A 13,564-nucleotide genomic window follows, 5' to 3' on the forward strand; every position below is an offset into this window, starting at 1 on the left:
ATTTGACTTATGAGACCCATGCTCATTATGATTTGACTGCCCCTCTGGGAATGATAAAACTCACACCAATATTTTTACTGTGTGTGTGCCCAGTTGCTCAGTTGTGTCAGACCCTGCGATCCAATGGACTATAGCCCACTAGACTCCTCTGTCTACGGGATTTTCCCAGCAAGAGTACTGGAGTGGGTTGTCATTTCCTTCTCCAGGGATCAAACCCACATCTCCTGCATCTCATGCATTGACAGGTGGATTCTTTACCACTGAGCCACTTGGGAAGGATAGCATTTTTACTACTTTACCTCAAAACTGGGATGGGGGTGGAGAATAATCCTGGACATGGTAGAAAGTTGATATTCATAAAGTGGGCTGCGGTTATCCACCCTAAACCTTTAAAATCTTGTTTCTATTCTACTGAACAACATGTATGAACCTGAATGTGATATATCTCTTAAGCTTTGACATAGTTTCATTGTATTGCTGACTCTTATACCATTAAATCATTATACTACTGTGTGGATCACAATAAACTGTGGAAAATTATGAAAGAGATGGGAATACCAGACCACCTGATGTGTCTCTTGAGAAACCTGTATGCAGGTCAGGAAGCAACAGTTAGAATTGGACATGGAACAACAGACTGGTTCCAAATAGGAAAAGGAGTACGTCAAGGCTGTATATTGTCACCCTGTTTATTTAACTTAATTTGCAGAGTACATCATGAGAAACGCTGGGCTGGAGGAAGCACAGGCTGGAATCAATATTGCTGGGGGAAATATCAATAACCTCAGATACACAGATGACACCACCCTTATGGCAGAAAGTGAAGAAGAATTAAAGAGCCTCTTGATGAAAGTGAAAGAGGAAAGTGAAAAAGTTGACTTAGAGCTCAACATTCAGAAAACTAAGATCATGGCATCTTGTCCCATCACTTCATGGGAAATAGATGGGGAAACAGTGGAAACAGTGTCAGATTTTATTTTGGGGGGCTCCAAAATCACTGTAGATGGTGATTGCAGCCATGAAATTAAAAGATGCTTACTCCTTGGAAGGAAAGTTATGACCAACCTAGATAGGATATTAAAAAGCAGAGACATTACTTTGCCAACAAAGGTCTGTCTAGTCAAGGCTATGATTTTTCCAGTAGTCTGTATGGATGTGAGAGTTGGACTGTGAAGAAACCTGAGAGCCTAAGAATTGATGCTTTTGAACTGTGGTGTTGGAGAAGACTCTTGAGAGTCCCTTGGACTGCAAGGAGATCCAACCAGTCCATCCTAAAGGAGATTAGACCTGAATATTCATTGGAAGGACTGATGCTGAAGCTGAAGCTCCAATATTTTGGCCACCTCATGCGAAGAGTTGACTCACTGGAAAAGACCCTGAGGCTGGGAAGGATTGGGGCAGGCAGAGAAGGGGACAACAGAGGATGAGATGGCTGGATGGCATCACAGACTCAATGGACATGGGTTGGGTGGACTCCGGGAATTGGTGATGGACAGGGAGGCCTGGCGTGGGGTCACAAAGAGTCTGACACGACTGAGAGACTGAACTGACTGACTGTCTTTTCTTAGCCAGTGACTTTTCTTTCACTCCTTTTCAAACTTCACTTGTATGATACTGATTTTTGTTCAGTATTTGATTCAAAGATATACCCTTTCTGAAATTCGTTTTTAATCCCCTGAAATTAATTTAGCAACAGAGCTACTCCTGAAACAAAGGTGATGTTGGCAATTATAATTGGTAAGTGACCTTGAAAATGAAGGAATTTGAAGGCTAAGAAACAAAACTCCAAGTCCAGGTATCCTGCATCTACCCAGAGACTTTTTGTATTGAATCTCTTGGATTATCTCTGTTTACCATGCTGAGGGAAAGGAAGTAGTTTCTTCATACTCTCCTCAGTATAGTGTGTCTCATCTACCAGTTTCCATAGCTTTAATTTCTATCATCTTTGACCTCCCCAGTGGTCCAGTGGTTAAGGTTCTGTGCTTCCACTGCTGGGAATGTGGGTTTTATCCCTGGTCACGGAACTAAGATCCACATGTTATGTGATGTGGCCAATTTTTTTTTTAATTTAGTGCTTCCCTGGTGGCTCAAATGGTAAAGAATCTGCCTGCAATGAGGGAGACCCAGGTTCAGTCCCTGGGTCAGGAAGATCTCCTGGAGAAAGGAATGGCAACCCACTCCTGTATATTTGCCTGGAGAACTCCATGGACAGAGGAGCCTGTTGGACTGCAGTCTACGGGGTCACAAAGAGTGGGACATGACTGAAAAACTAACACTCTCATCTTCTTTGTGGGTACATCATCTGACTTTCACACTAGACAATGAGCTTCCTTTTCTTTATCCTTGTAACAAAGCCTAACACTATGTACATAAGCAGTAGATATTGTATAAGTAGCCTAAAAAATAATTGAACAGAAATATTAACAAACTAATAGCATCACTCACATTTTAATAGAATAATGTAGGGTTGTTCAAAAGGTTTGTCCCATTTTTACTGTAGGATAGCTCTGGTAGTGCTTAGTCATCATTAACTTCATTTGAAACAATTTTGTTAGATTGTATTGTGGCAGCTGTCATATCAGTATACATTTTTTAAAAACATCAAAATTGGTGAATTTTTGTGAAACAATTTTAATATTCAAAATGGAAGAAAAAAAGCAATAGCACATTATGCTTTATTGTTTCAGTCAGTTCAGTTCAGTCATTCGGTCGTGTCCAACTCTTTGCAACCCCACACCAGGCCGCCCTGTCCATCACCAACTCCCTGAATCCACCCAAACCCATGTCCATCGAGTCAGTGATGCCATCCAGCCATCCCATCCTCTATCATCCCCTTCTTCTCCTGCCCTCAATCTTTCCCAGCATCAGAGTCTTTTCCAATGAGTCAGCTCTTCACATCAGGTGGCCAAACTATTGGAGCTTCAGCTTCAACATCAGTCCTTCCAATGAACACCCAGGACTGATCTCCTTTAGGACGGACTGGTTGGTCTCCTTGCAGTCCAAGGGACTCTCGAGAGTCTTCTCCAACATCACTGTTCAAAAGCATCAATTCTTCGTCACTCAGCTTTCTTTATATTTCAACTCTCACATCCATACATGACTAGTGGAAAAACCATAGCCTTGACTAGATGGACATTTGTTTGCAAAGCAATGTCTCTGCTTTTTAATATGCTGTCTAGGTTGGTCATAACTTCCCTTCCAGGGAGTAAGTGTCTTAATTTCAACACTGCAGTCACCATCTGCAGTGATTTGGAGCCCAGAAAAATAAAGTCAGCCACTGTTTCCACTGTTTCACCATCTATCTGCCATCAAGAGATGGGACTGGATGCCATGATCTTAGTTTTCTGAATGTTGAGCTTTAAGTCAATTTTTTCACTCTCCACTTTCAGTTTCATCAAGAGACTCTTTAATTCTTCTTCACTTTCTACCATAAGGGTGGTGTCATCTGCATATCTGAGGTTATTGATTCAAGATAGGAAAAAATGTAACTGAAACGCACAAAAGAGATTTGAACAGTGTATGGTAAATATGCTGTGACTGATTGAAGATGTAAAAAGTGGTTTGTGAAGTTTTGTGTGGGAGATTTCTCACTGAAAAATGCTCCATGTTTGGATTGACCAGTTGAAGTTAACAGAGGTTGAATCGAGAGACTGATTGAGAAGAATTGATGTTTTACCATGTAGGAGATAACTGACATACTTAAAATATCCAAATCAAGTGTTGAAAATTACTTGCACCAGCTTGGTTATATTAATCATTTTGATGTTTGAGTTCCACGCGTGTTCAGTCGCTCATTTGTGTCTGACTCTTGCGACCCCACGGACTGTAGCCTGCCTGGCAGGCTCTGTTCATCCTCTGTTCATGGCGTTTTTCAGGCAAGAGTCCTGGAGTGTGTTGCCATTTCCTCTTCCATATAAATTAAGAAAAAAAAAAAAACAAACAACCTTTGACATATCAATTCTCTATTGAAATGTCACAAAAACGTTCTGTTTTTAAAACAAATTGTGACAGGGGATGAAAAACGGATACTGTACAATAGTGTAGAATGGAAGACATCATAGGACAGATGAAATGACCATCACTAACCACACCAAAGGCCGTTCTCCATCCAAAGAAGGTGATATAATGTATATGGTTGGATTGGAAAGGAGTCCTCTGTTATGAGATTCTTTTGAAAAGCCAAATAGTTAATTCCAACAAGTATTGCTCCCAATTAGATCAACTGAAAGCAACACTTGATGAAAATCATCCGGAATTAGGCAATAGAAACATGCATAATCTTCTACCAGGATAACACAAGACTGCCTGTTTCTTTGATGACCAAGCAAAACTGTTACAGCTTGACTGGGAAGCTCTGATTCATCTGCCATATTCACCAGACATTGCATCTTAAGATTTCCATTTATTTTCATCTTTGCAAAATCCTGTTCGTGGAAAAAATTTCAATTCCCTGGAAGACTTAAAAGGCACTTGGAACAGTTTTTTGCTTAAAAATGATAAAAAGGGAAGACAGAATTATGTAGTTGCCTGAAAAACGGCAGAAGGTAGTAGAACAAATGGTAAATACGTTGTTCAATAAAGTTCTTAGTGAAAATGAAAAAATGTCTTTTATTTTTACTTAAATAAAGTGAAGGAACTTCCTGCCAACCCAAAATATTTTGCCAACCAATATTTGCCAAAATTAACCTTTCTTTAGTAGTTGGGAGGTGGAAACAACGTGGGAAAGTAAGAAAAAAGATTATACCTGGAAACTGGTCATTATAGTTTGGACAAAAACTCAAATTGAGATTGCTAATCAATTGCTAAAGTAAACAACCAATTAATATGTGCTAGGGTTTATGATAGGGACATCTATTTTGCTAATATTAGTTTAACCTAGTAAAAAGAATTATTTTTACTTAAAAAGATAATATAGTTTTTACAATCAAACCTGATGGTCATCAGACAACTTTGCATTGTCCATGGATTGAGCTCAAACTTCTTCCTTCAGTGTGATAGATTATCTTCATTTCATACAAAGAAATACAGAAAAAGAAAACTTTTTTTGCTCTAAATCCACAAATAACAAGACTGGAACACAGTGATCTTGTATCTTAAAAAATATATGACCAGCAAAAAATAGGTATTTCCACTCTAATGGGAAACAACTGAGGAAATATAGTACCCAATGCTCTGGGAGAAAAAAATTTTCCTTCAGCAGGCTGGTGATGCATATCCTACAAAATTAACTACTGTAAAGTTGATCAATAAAGCCAATCTATTAAATAGATAATTTCTAATTGTAGAGGAAGTATTTATTCTTTAGACCTGGATTATTGAGCTCACTTGTAATTAAAAGTAAATCTTACTAAGAAAACCTCACAAAGAATTGGTATCTGCTTGGTTGCTTTGTACTGTTTATCAGGGCAGAGGAATTTATACATATACACCAATCTTACATGCCCTCATTTGAGAAAAATTTGAGACAGGGAAAAGAAAATATTTGGCTAGAAGAAACCACAAATTATATAAAGAAAAAAAACAAAACAAAACACCATATTCTGTTCAGAAAGTGCCTGGGGTTCCCTGATAGCTCAGCTGGTAACGAATCTGCCTACAAATGCAGGAGAGCTGGATTTGATCTCTGGGTTGGGAAGATACCCTGGAGAAATGAATGGCTAACCACTCCAGTATTTTGGCCTGGAGAATTCCATGTCCATGGGGTAGTAAAGAGTTGAATACCACTGAGTGACTTTCACTTTGAAATGTTTTTATATACATAAGATGTAATCACTGCGTGAAATTTTTGAGAGCTATAATCTTGATGTGTCTATTTCAGACTAACAAATACTCTGAAGAGTGAAACTACAATTTTGGACAAAAACTACTTACTTTTGTACTATTTTTGAGTTCATGTTTTAAGTTTGAGTTTATTGTTAGTTTGTGTTTTTGTTTGTTTTGGCAGTTAAAGGTCATTGATTTGACAACAAGAGCCTTGGGAAAAATCACAGGGATGCATTTAGAAGACTGAAAATAGCTTCATATTACTCTCAGGGTTATTTCAATGCCTCCAAAGTTGCCTCTAAATACTAACTCAGGCCCTTTTCCAAATTGTTTGAAAGCCTTTGATCTGGGTATATTTTTTGAGGAAGTAATAATTGTGCCAAATAACCTGGCAACAGGAGAGAAAAAAAATCACAAATGCTTAGCTAATTGTTTCTTTGGTCAAACTTAAAACCCTCCTTTCACCCTTGGTGTGTTTCAGAAGGAAACTTGTGTTAATAAATAAAAGTCTGTAGGCTCACATATATAAGAGTGTCTATTTCTCCAACATTCAAAAAATTATCAGTTCCTATTAGGAAATATATTTCCCATAAATCTTTCCATTTTAAAAATAAGTTTTCAGCATTGATGTTTTCTATTCTTATCCTTTAATCTCACTTCCTAGTGAAAACGATTTTTTCTTATCCATGTTTAATAAGAGTATGTCCTCTGCCATGCTCATGATATCTCTTCATGATGGATTCTAATCCCATGGAGGTAGAATATTTGCCCTTACATCTGCTACTGAAATTTATCTTTTAATTTAGTGTTTCTTTGTTAATAGCTCAATATCTATCATGGTTTGAACTATTTTCCAGACATAATTTTTCATAGACCAAATTATATCAGTCATAAATCCCAATTCAAAATATGTTATTAAAAGATGTTGCTACTAATTAGGACTTTTTTTCATCTGTTAAGTTTAGAACTTAAATCCCTAAGAGATGTAATATAAAATCAATATTCAATTTGCTGAAATTATGTTCACAAATAATTCTCATTGTGTGTTTTCTCATAAAAATAAGTAATTACAGCAACTGAGCCACTGACTGCTTTGTTTATCAATCACCTGTGAGCCCTGCATGTCTCCAGAAGCCTCCCAATCCTCTTGTCAGGGTTAGGTGTTCCTCTGCTGTCACTCTTATTCCCCATTGTGGCCCTTGTCACTCTAAATTATAATTGCTTTTTTACTTCTCTGTATCCCCCATTAGGCTAATGCTCTTCAAAAGAAGAAATTATGCCTGTTAAATCCCAAATGTCTGATAGAAGCATTACAGTTTCTGTTTTATAAATGTTTGCGTAAAAAAAATTAATATCGATTAAACAGTCAATTAGGAAAGTATGTAATGAATCACATGTGCATGTTCTGCTGTTTTCTGGTACTAATGATTCACACTCTATGAGAAAATATTATTATGTAACCAACTTTATGGGGAAAAATATAGCTGTTTTCATCTAATCATGCAAATAACATTCTTCCACTGAGAGTGTGTTTGTGTGTTTTTTTTTAAATGAACATTGAATCCTGCCTTGTGGAATTTCTTCAAGTTAGTTAATGGCAGAAAAAAATAAACACAATAATATTTTATCCTCATAGGATTACATTGCAAATTAAATATAGTATATATGTAAGAGTATATATGTAACAGTAGCATTTAACCATTTGGAGACTTTTTTGTTTATTTGTCTTTTAGGTTGTATATTTGTTTTGGGGTGTGTGTGTGTGTGTGTGTGTGTGTGTGAGCATGTCCATATGTGTTTTTACTTCTTTTAGAAAAGGTGTAAAACAAAGAAGATAAATATTTGACAGATTTTCTTTAATAAGGAATGTCATTTCTCAGCCTTTGTTCTTTTAAAAAATAAAAATCAAACTTTTTTTTTTTCTAAGTAGAAGAGTCCTATCTTTAGCTTTAACTTATCTGCCCTAAGTTGATATTAAAGTTGACTGGAAAGTTTAAGGAACAATGTTAATCAGACCCATAGAGAAAATGAAAGGAAGTTGTAATCTCCTACTGTAGCACTTCTCTGTTGGCAATCTTGTCCCTCTTTGCCTCACTTAAACTTATGATAAGTAAAGCAGAAAATGTTCATCAACAAAGAAACCTTGGCTTAGCTTTGAAAGAAAACTGCTTGGATTAATTTACCTGTCACTGCTAAACTTGTCCCACAAATCATAATATAATATATATATAAACATGTATATATATATGTATTATATAAACAAACATCATAGATTTTAAAAGGTACTATAAAGAATAATTTACAAATAAATGTTTTCTAAAATTCAGGACTATATTCAATAGAACAGAAATCACCAGAAACTTGTCATGTCAGATACAAATGGGATTTGATGTTTGGAGAAATGGGACCAATCTCATAAGTGGGGAACCAGTTTTGTTGTGATTTCAGGGGTCTATTTTAAAGATCTCCCTGTCCTGAAATAGCTCCCATGCTGGTACTTGAAACCCCTATTAGATATCTTAAGCCCTAAAGATTTTGGTCCTCACGTTTTCCTATTAAATTGAAATTGCTTTACAAGATGTAACACCATAGGAAGCATCAGCTAACACCTGATCAGGGATTGCTTTCCAATCTGGCAGACAGCTAATTAAGTGAGATAGTTCCTATGGGAAAGTATATTGAAAATAGGGTGTCCATAAGGGGTAGAAGAATACTGACTGAGAATAAGGAAGTTAAAGAAAATTTGGGCAAATTGAAGTTTACTCTAGGGATACGTGTATTGGAAATCAACAGCATTTTCTTTCTTACTCCCTAAAGGACTGATATTTAGTCCGGGACATATATCAGAATGATCTGGGAGTACTAAACAATGTTTTAAGTCTGTCAGTTAATTGAATGCATCAGAATCTATGGTGGGTAGACCTGGTCTATCCAGGTGTGCATATTTAAAATCACTGCAGATCATACTGTTATATACACCATTGCCATAAGAAGTCAGCAAGGTAACAACTTTGGGCACAGTTTCATTCAACAAACATTCATTGGAAATTTACTACACAGAAGAAACAATGTTGAGGTAATATGAATGTAACTGGTGAGAAAGATATGAGTTTTATTTTCAAGGAGATCATAATCTACCAGGAATAATAAATCATCAGCATTAGACATGCAAGGCATAATCAGTTTAGCTCAGTTCAGTCACTCAGTCATGACTGATTCTTTGTGACTCCATGGACTGCAGCATGCCAGGCCTCCTTGTTCACCACCAACTCCTGGAGTTTACTCACACTTATGTCCATTGAGTCAGTGATGCCATTCAACCATCTCATCCTCTGTCATCCCCTTCTCCTCCCGCTTTCAATCTTTCCCAGCATCAGGGTCTTTCCAAATGAGTCAGATCTTTGCATCAGGTGAACAAGGTACTGGAGTTTCCACTTTAGCATCAGTCCTTCCAATGAATATTCAGGACTAATTTTCTTTAGGATGGACTGCTTGGACCTCCTTGCAGTCCAAGGGACTCTCAAGAGTCTTCTCCAACACCAAAGATCAAAAGCATCAATTCTTTGGTGCTCAGCTTTCTTTATAGTCCAACTCTCACATCCATATATGACTACTAGAAAAATCATAACTTTGACTAGATAGACCTTTGTTGACAAAGTAATGTCTCTGCTATTTAATATGCTGTCTAGGTTGATCATAACTTTTCTTCCAAAGAGAAAGCATCTTTTAATTTCAAGGCTGAAGTCACCATCTGCAGTGATTTTGGAGCCCCCCACCCCCCAAAAAAAATAGTCTGTCACTGTTTCTACTGTTTTTCCATCTATTTCTCATGAAGTGATGGGGCCAGATGCCACGATCTTAGTTTTCTGAATGTTGAGCTTTAAGCTAATTTTTTCACTCTCCTCTTTCACTTTCATCAAGAGACTCTTTAATTCTTCTTCACTTTCTGCCATAAGGGTGGTGTCATCTACATATATGAGGTTATTGATATTTCTCCTGGCAATCTTGATGCTAGATTGTGCTTCATCCAGAGTTTCTCATGATGCACTATGCACATAAGTTAAATAAGCAGGGTGACAATATACAGCCTTGATGTACTCCTTTCCTGATTTGGAACCAGTCTGTTGTTCCGAGTCCAGTTTTAACTGTTGCATCTTGACGTGCACATAGAGTTCTCAGGAAGCAGGTCAGGTGGTCTGGTATTCCCATCTCTTGAAGAATTTTCTACAGTTTGTTGTGATCCACACAGTCAAAGGCTTTGGCATAGTAAATAAAGCAGAAGTAGATGTTTCTCTGGAACTCTCTCCCTTTTTTGATAATCCAACAGATTTTGGCAATCTGATCTCTGGTTCCTCTGCCTTTTCTAAAACTAGTTTGAGCATCTGGAAGTTCACAGCTTACGTATGGCTGAAGCCTGACTTGGAGAATTTTGAGCACTACTTTGCTAGCTTGTGAGATGAGTGCAATTGTGCAGTAGTTTGAGCATTCTTTGGCTTTGCCTTTCTTTGGGATTGGAATGAAAATTGACCTTTTCCAGTCCTGTGGCCAATTTGCTGGCATATTGAGTGTAGCACTTTCACAGCATCATCTTTCAGGATTTGAAATAGCTCAACTGTAATTCTATCACCTCCACTAGCTTTGTTCGTAGTGATGCTTCCTAAGGCCCACTTGACTTCACATTCCAGGATATCTGGCTCTAGGTGAGTGATCACACCATTGGGATTATCTGGGTCATGAATATCTTTTTTTTTAATAGTTCTGTGTATTCTTGCCACCTCTTCTTCGTATCTTCTACTTCTGTTAGGTCCATACCATTTCTGTTCTTTATTGTGCCCATCTTTGCATGAAAAGTTCCCCTGGCATCTCTAGTTTTCTTGAAGAGCTCTCTAGTCTTTCTCATTCTATTATTCTTCTCTATTTCTTTTCACTGATCACTAAGAAAGACTTTCTTATCTCTCCTTTCTATTCTTTGGAACTCTGCATTCAAATGGGTATATCTTTCCTTTTCTCCTTTTCCTTTTCCTTCTCTTCTTTTCATAGCTATTTGTAAGGCCTCCTCAGAGAACCATTTTGGCTTTTTGCATTTCTTTTTCTTGGGGATGGTCTTGATATCTGCCTCCTGTACAGTATCAGGAAACTTTGTCTGTAGTTCTTCAGGCTCTCTAATCTCTTGAATCTATTTGTCACTGCCAATGTATAATCATAAGGGATTTAATTTAGGTCTTACCTGAGTGGTCTAGTGGTTTTCCCTGCTTTCTTCAATTTAAGTCTGAATATTGCAATAAGAAGTTCATGATCTGAGCCACAGTCAGCTCCCTGTCTTGTTTTTGCTGACTGTATAGAGCTTCTCCATCTTTGGCTGCAAAGAATATAATCAATCTGATTTTGGTACTGACCATTTGGTAATGTCCATGTGTAGAGTTTTCTCTTGTGTTGTTGGAAGAGAGTATTTGCTATGACCAGTGTGTTCTCTTGGCAAAACTCTGTTAGCCTTTGCACTTCTTCATTCTATACTCCTTGCCAAATTTGCCCGTTACTCTATATATTTCTTAACTTCCTACTTTTGCTTTCCATTCCCCGTAATCTACTAAATATTATAATATACTAAGTATTATAAAATTTTTGCAACTTAAATGTGGAAGAAATGCATTACTTTTGAAGATGACATTCAGAAAAAGCTTCCTGGAACACATGTCCAGCCCTCTTCCTAATTTCCCTTACCTTTCCCTGATCTCTCACAAAGGACTCTCACAGTGATCTAAACCATAGCCTCAGTCTCCTTTGTGTCTCTAAACTAAGTTTGGCTTAATACCACAAGTATCCTCAGCAAAATATTAGGGTGGGATTTGACCCTAGATTCCAGTCGCTTTCCTTTATACTTTTTCGTGTGATAGGGCCACAAGCATTTGGCCCTAGGATCTTGGGTTTCTCTCTTTTTTTTCTTTTTTAATCATTTTACTGTTTATACCATAGTCACATTTGAACTGGCAGAATTGTTCCCATGACAGACCAGAGAACTGTTATTCAAGGAAAAATAAGTGAAGGTTTTCATAAAGCTTGAGGAGAGAAATTCCACAATAACTAACACAAGAATGGCTGTAGCAATCTCAGACAATGGTGCCAAGGTGTGCGAATAGATAGGAACAAAAGGTGCTCTGGCAGCAGTTGGTCTATGTATGTTGCCCTGAGACCACTCTAGCTTCCTAAAGGGGGTTTCTTAATATGTTTGGTAAGGGGATCAGACATATAAGTGAAGTAGGGTAACACTTATGCAGAATAAATTCTACAAGCTCCTGGGCAGGTTTTACAAATTTCATTGGTGATTAATGGTTGTTTAATTATGACTCTGCAAAGGCAGATCCCATAAACAGACATTCAGGGAAATTTAACAACCAGTGAAATTCTTAAGCCAAAAAATAAATAGCCACACATAGCAAACCTACACACCATGAATTAAAATGGTGCCATGTTAGGCCTTCTGGAAGAATCAGAGCAGGAGAGGTTATTCAAACAGAAGATCTTCATCTTTCTCTTCAGCCAGGAGATTAGCAGGCTCTGTCACTTCTCCAGCCACCCTCCCTTGCTTCAAGTCCTTATCAGATTTTTCCTTGAGAATCTTTTTATCCTCCTGTATTTTCTTTAACCTGTAGAACTCTTCTTGCTCATTCTCATCTAGCTCTGTGCTGATATAGGAAAGGGTAAGTTCAATCCAGGGAATGATGACATGTTCAGTGGCATTTACACACCTGTTGATTATCTTAATAGCTTTATCCAAAGTAACAAAGGAAGTCTGCAGTGAAGCCAGTTCCACCAGTAGTTCCACTGCTTTGGCATAATTCCTCTTCAGTTTGGTCAAACTCTTCCCCACCTTGGGCTAAACCAGTCAGTTCATAATTGTCAGTTCCTTCACGGTAATGTTCAAACACTGGTAAAGGAACACCTGTTACATTATCTTTCTTTGCTCTAATCTTCACTTGGGCTTCATTTACATTTTGGATAACTGGGGTGCTTAAGTCCCTCGCTGTGAACTTGGCCTCAGAAAGTGAAAAGGCAGCTTCTCTCATTACGTCACCCATCAACATTTTAGTCTCTATTATTATCTTCTTAAGGATCTGTTGAAAGAGTTAAGGCATCAGATTTTTTTCTTCATGGAGTTTCCACCTGTCTGTGCTCCGTTTAACGAAGCCTTCATGATGGTCTGTGCCATTTGCGAGGGAAAGATTTCAGTTGGGTCTTTGCCCGACATTCTGAAGATGACTGTTTGGCTCGGGTCCCTGGTTGGGCAACCATGGCTGCAACAACCCAACCACTGAGTCTTTCTAAACCTGAGTCAGCTGCTTGTGTCACGTGAATCTCTCATGATGCTAAGAGGCAGCCAGGATATGCCATCTTCACTTCTGTTTCCTGTTGGTACTGGTCAGATCTTGAGTTTCTACTGCAGCACTTACACCCCACACCAGTGTATTTACTTAGCCAACCTACAGAGTGCTCCCTATGGTGGAAAGCAGTATGCCGGGCTCTGAAAAATAGGAATGTATAAAACCCCATCCTTGTCCTTGAGGAACACATGACCTACTGATAATGGCATGTAGGTTTTAGGTTCTGAGTTCATACTGTCCCCTTGCTTGTCTCACTTTAAGAGTGAAGTTCTGTGACATCTGCCCAGTCATCTGTCCCAATCTTAGTCTTCCCATAGGCATAACTGTGGGCCTTAGAGTAGATTCTGTAAGGACTAATCATTTTTTCCTAAATTTTACTGGCTACAGTTCTGTTTCACTTCGGCGTTATTCACAGAGACCTC

The 13,564-nt window shown here is 38.0% G+C and overlaps 1 pseudogene; it reads right to left on the minus strand.

Annotated features, from left to right (window-relative positions):
- Positions 1–12,265: 12,265 nt before the first annotated feature.
- LOC145503577 (V-type proton ATPase subunit D pseudogene) lies at positions 12,266–13,009 on the minus strand (annotated as a pseudogene).
- Between the last annotated feature and the right edge of the window lie 555 nt (positions 13,010–13,564).

This window comes from Giraffa tippelskirchi, chromosome 4 (assembly GCF_054371585.1).
Source record: "Giraffa tippelskirchi isolate mGirTip1 chromosome 4, T2T-mGirTip1v1.2.pri, whole genome shotgun sequence".
Classification (NCBI taxonomy): Eukaryota; Metazoa; Chordata; class Mammalia; order Artiodactyla; family Giraffidae; genus Giraffa; species Giraffa tippelskirchi.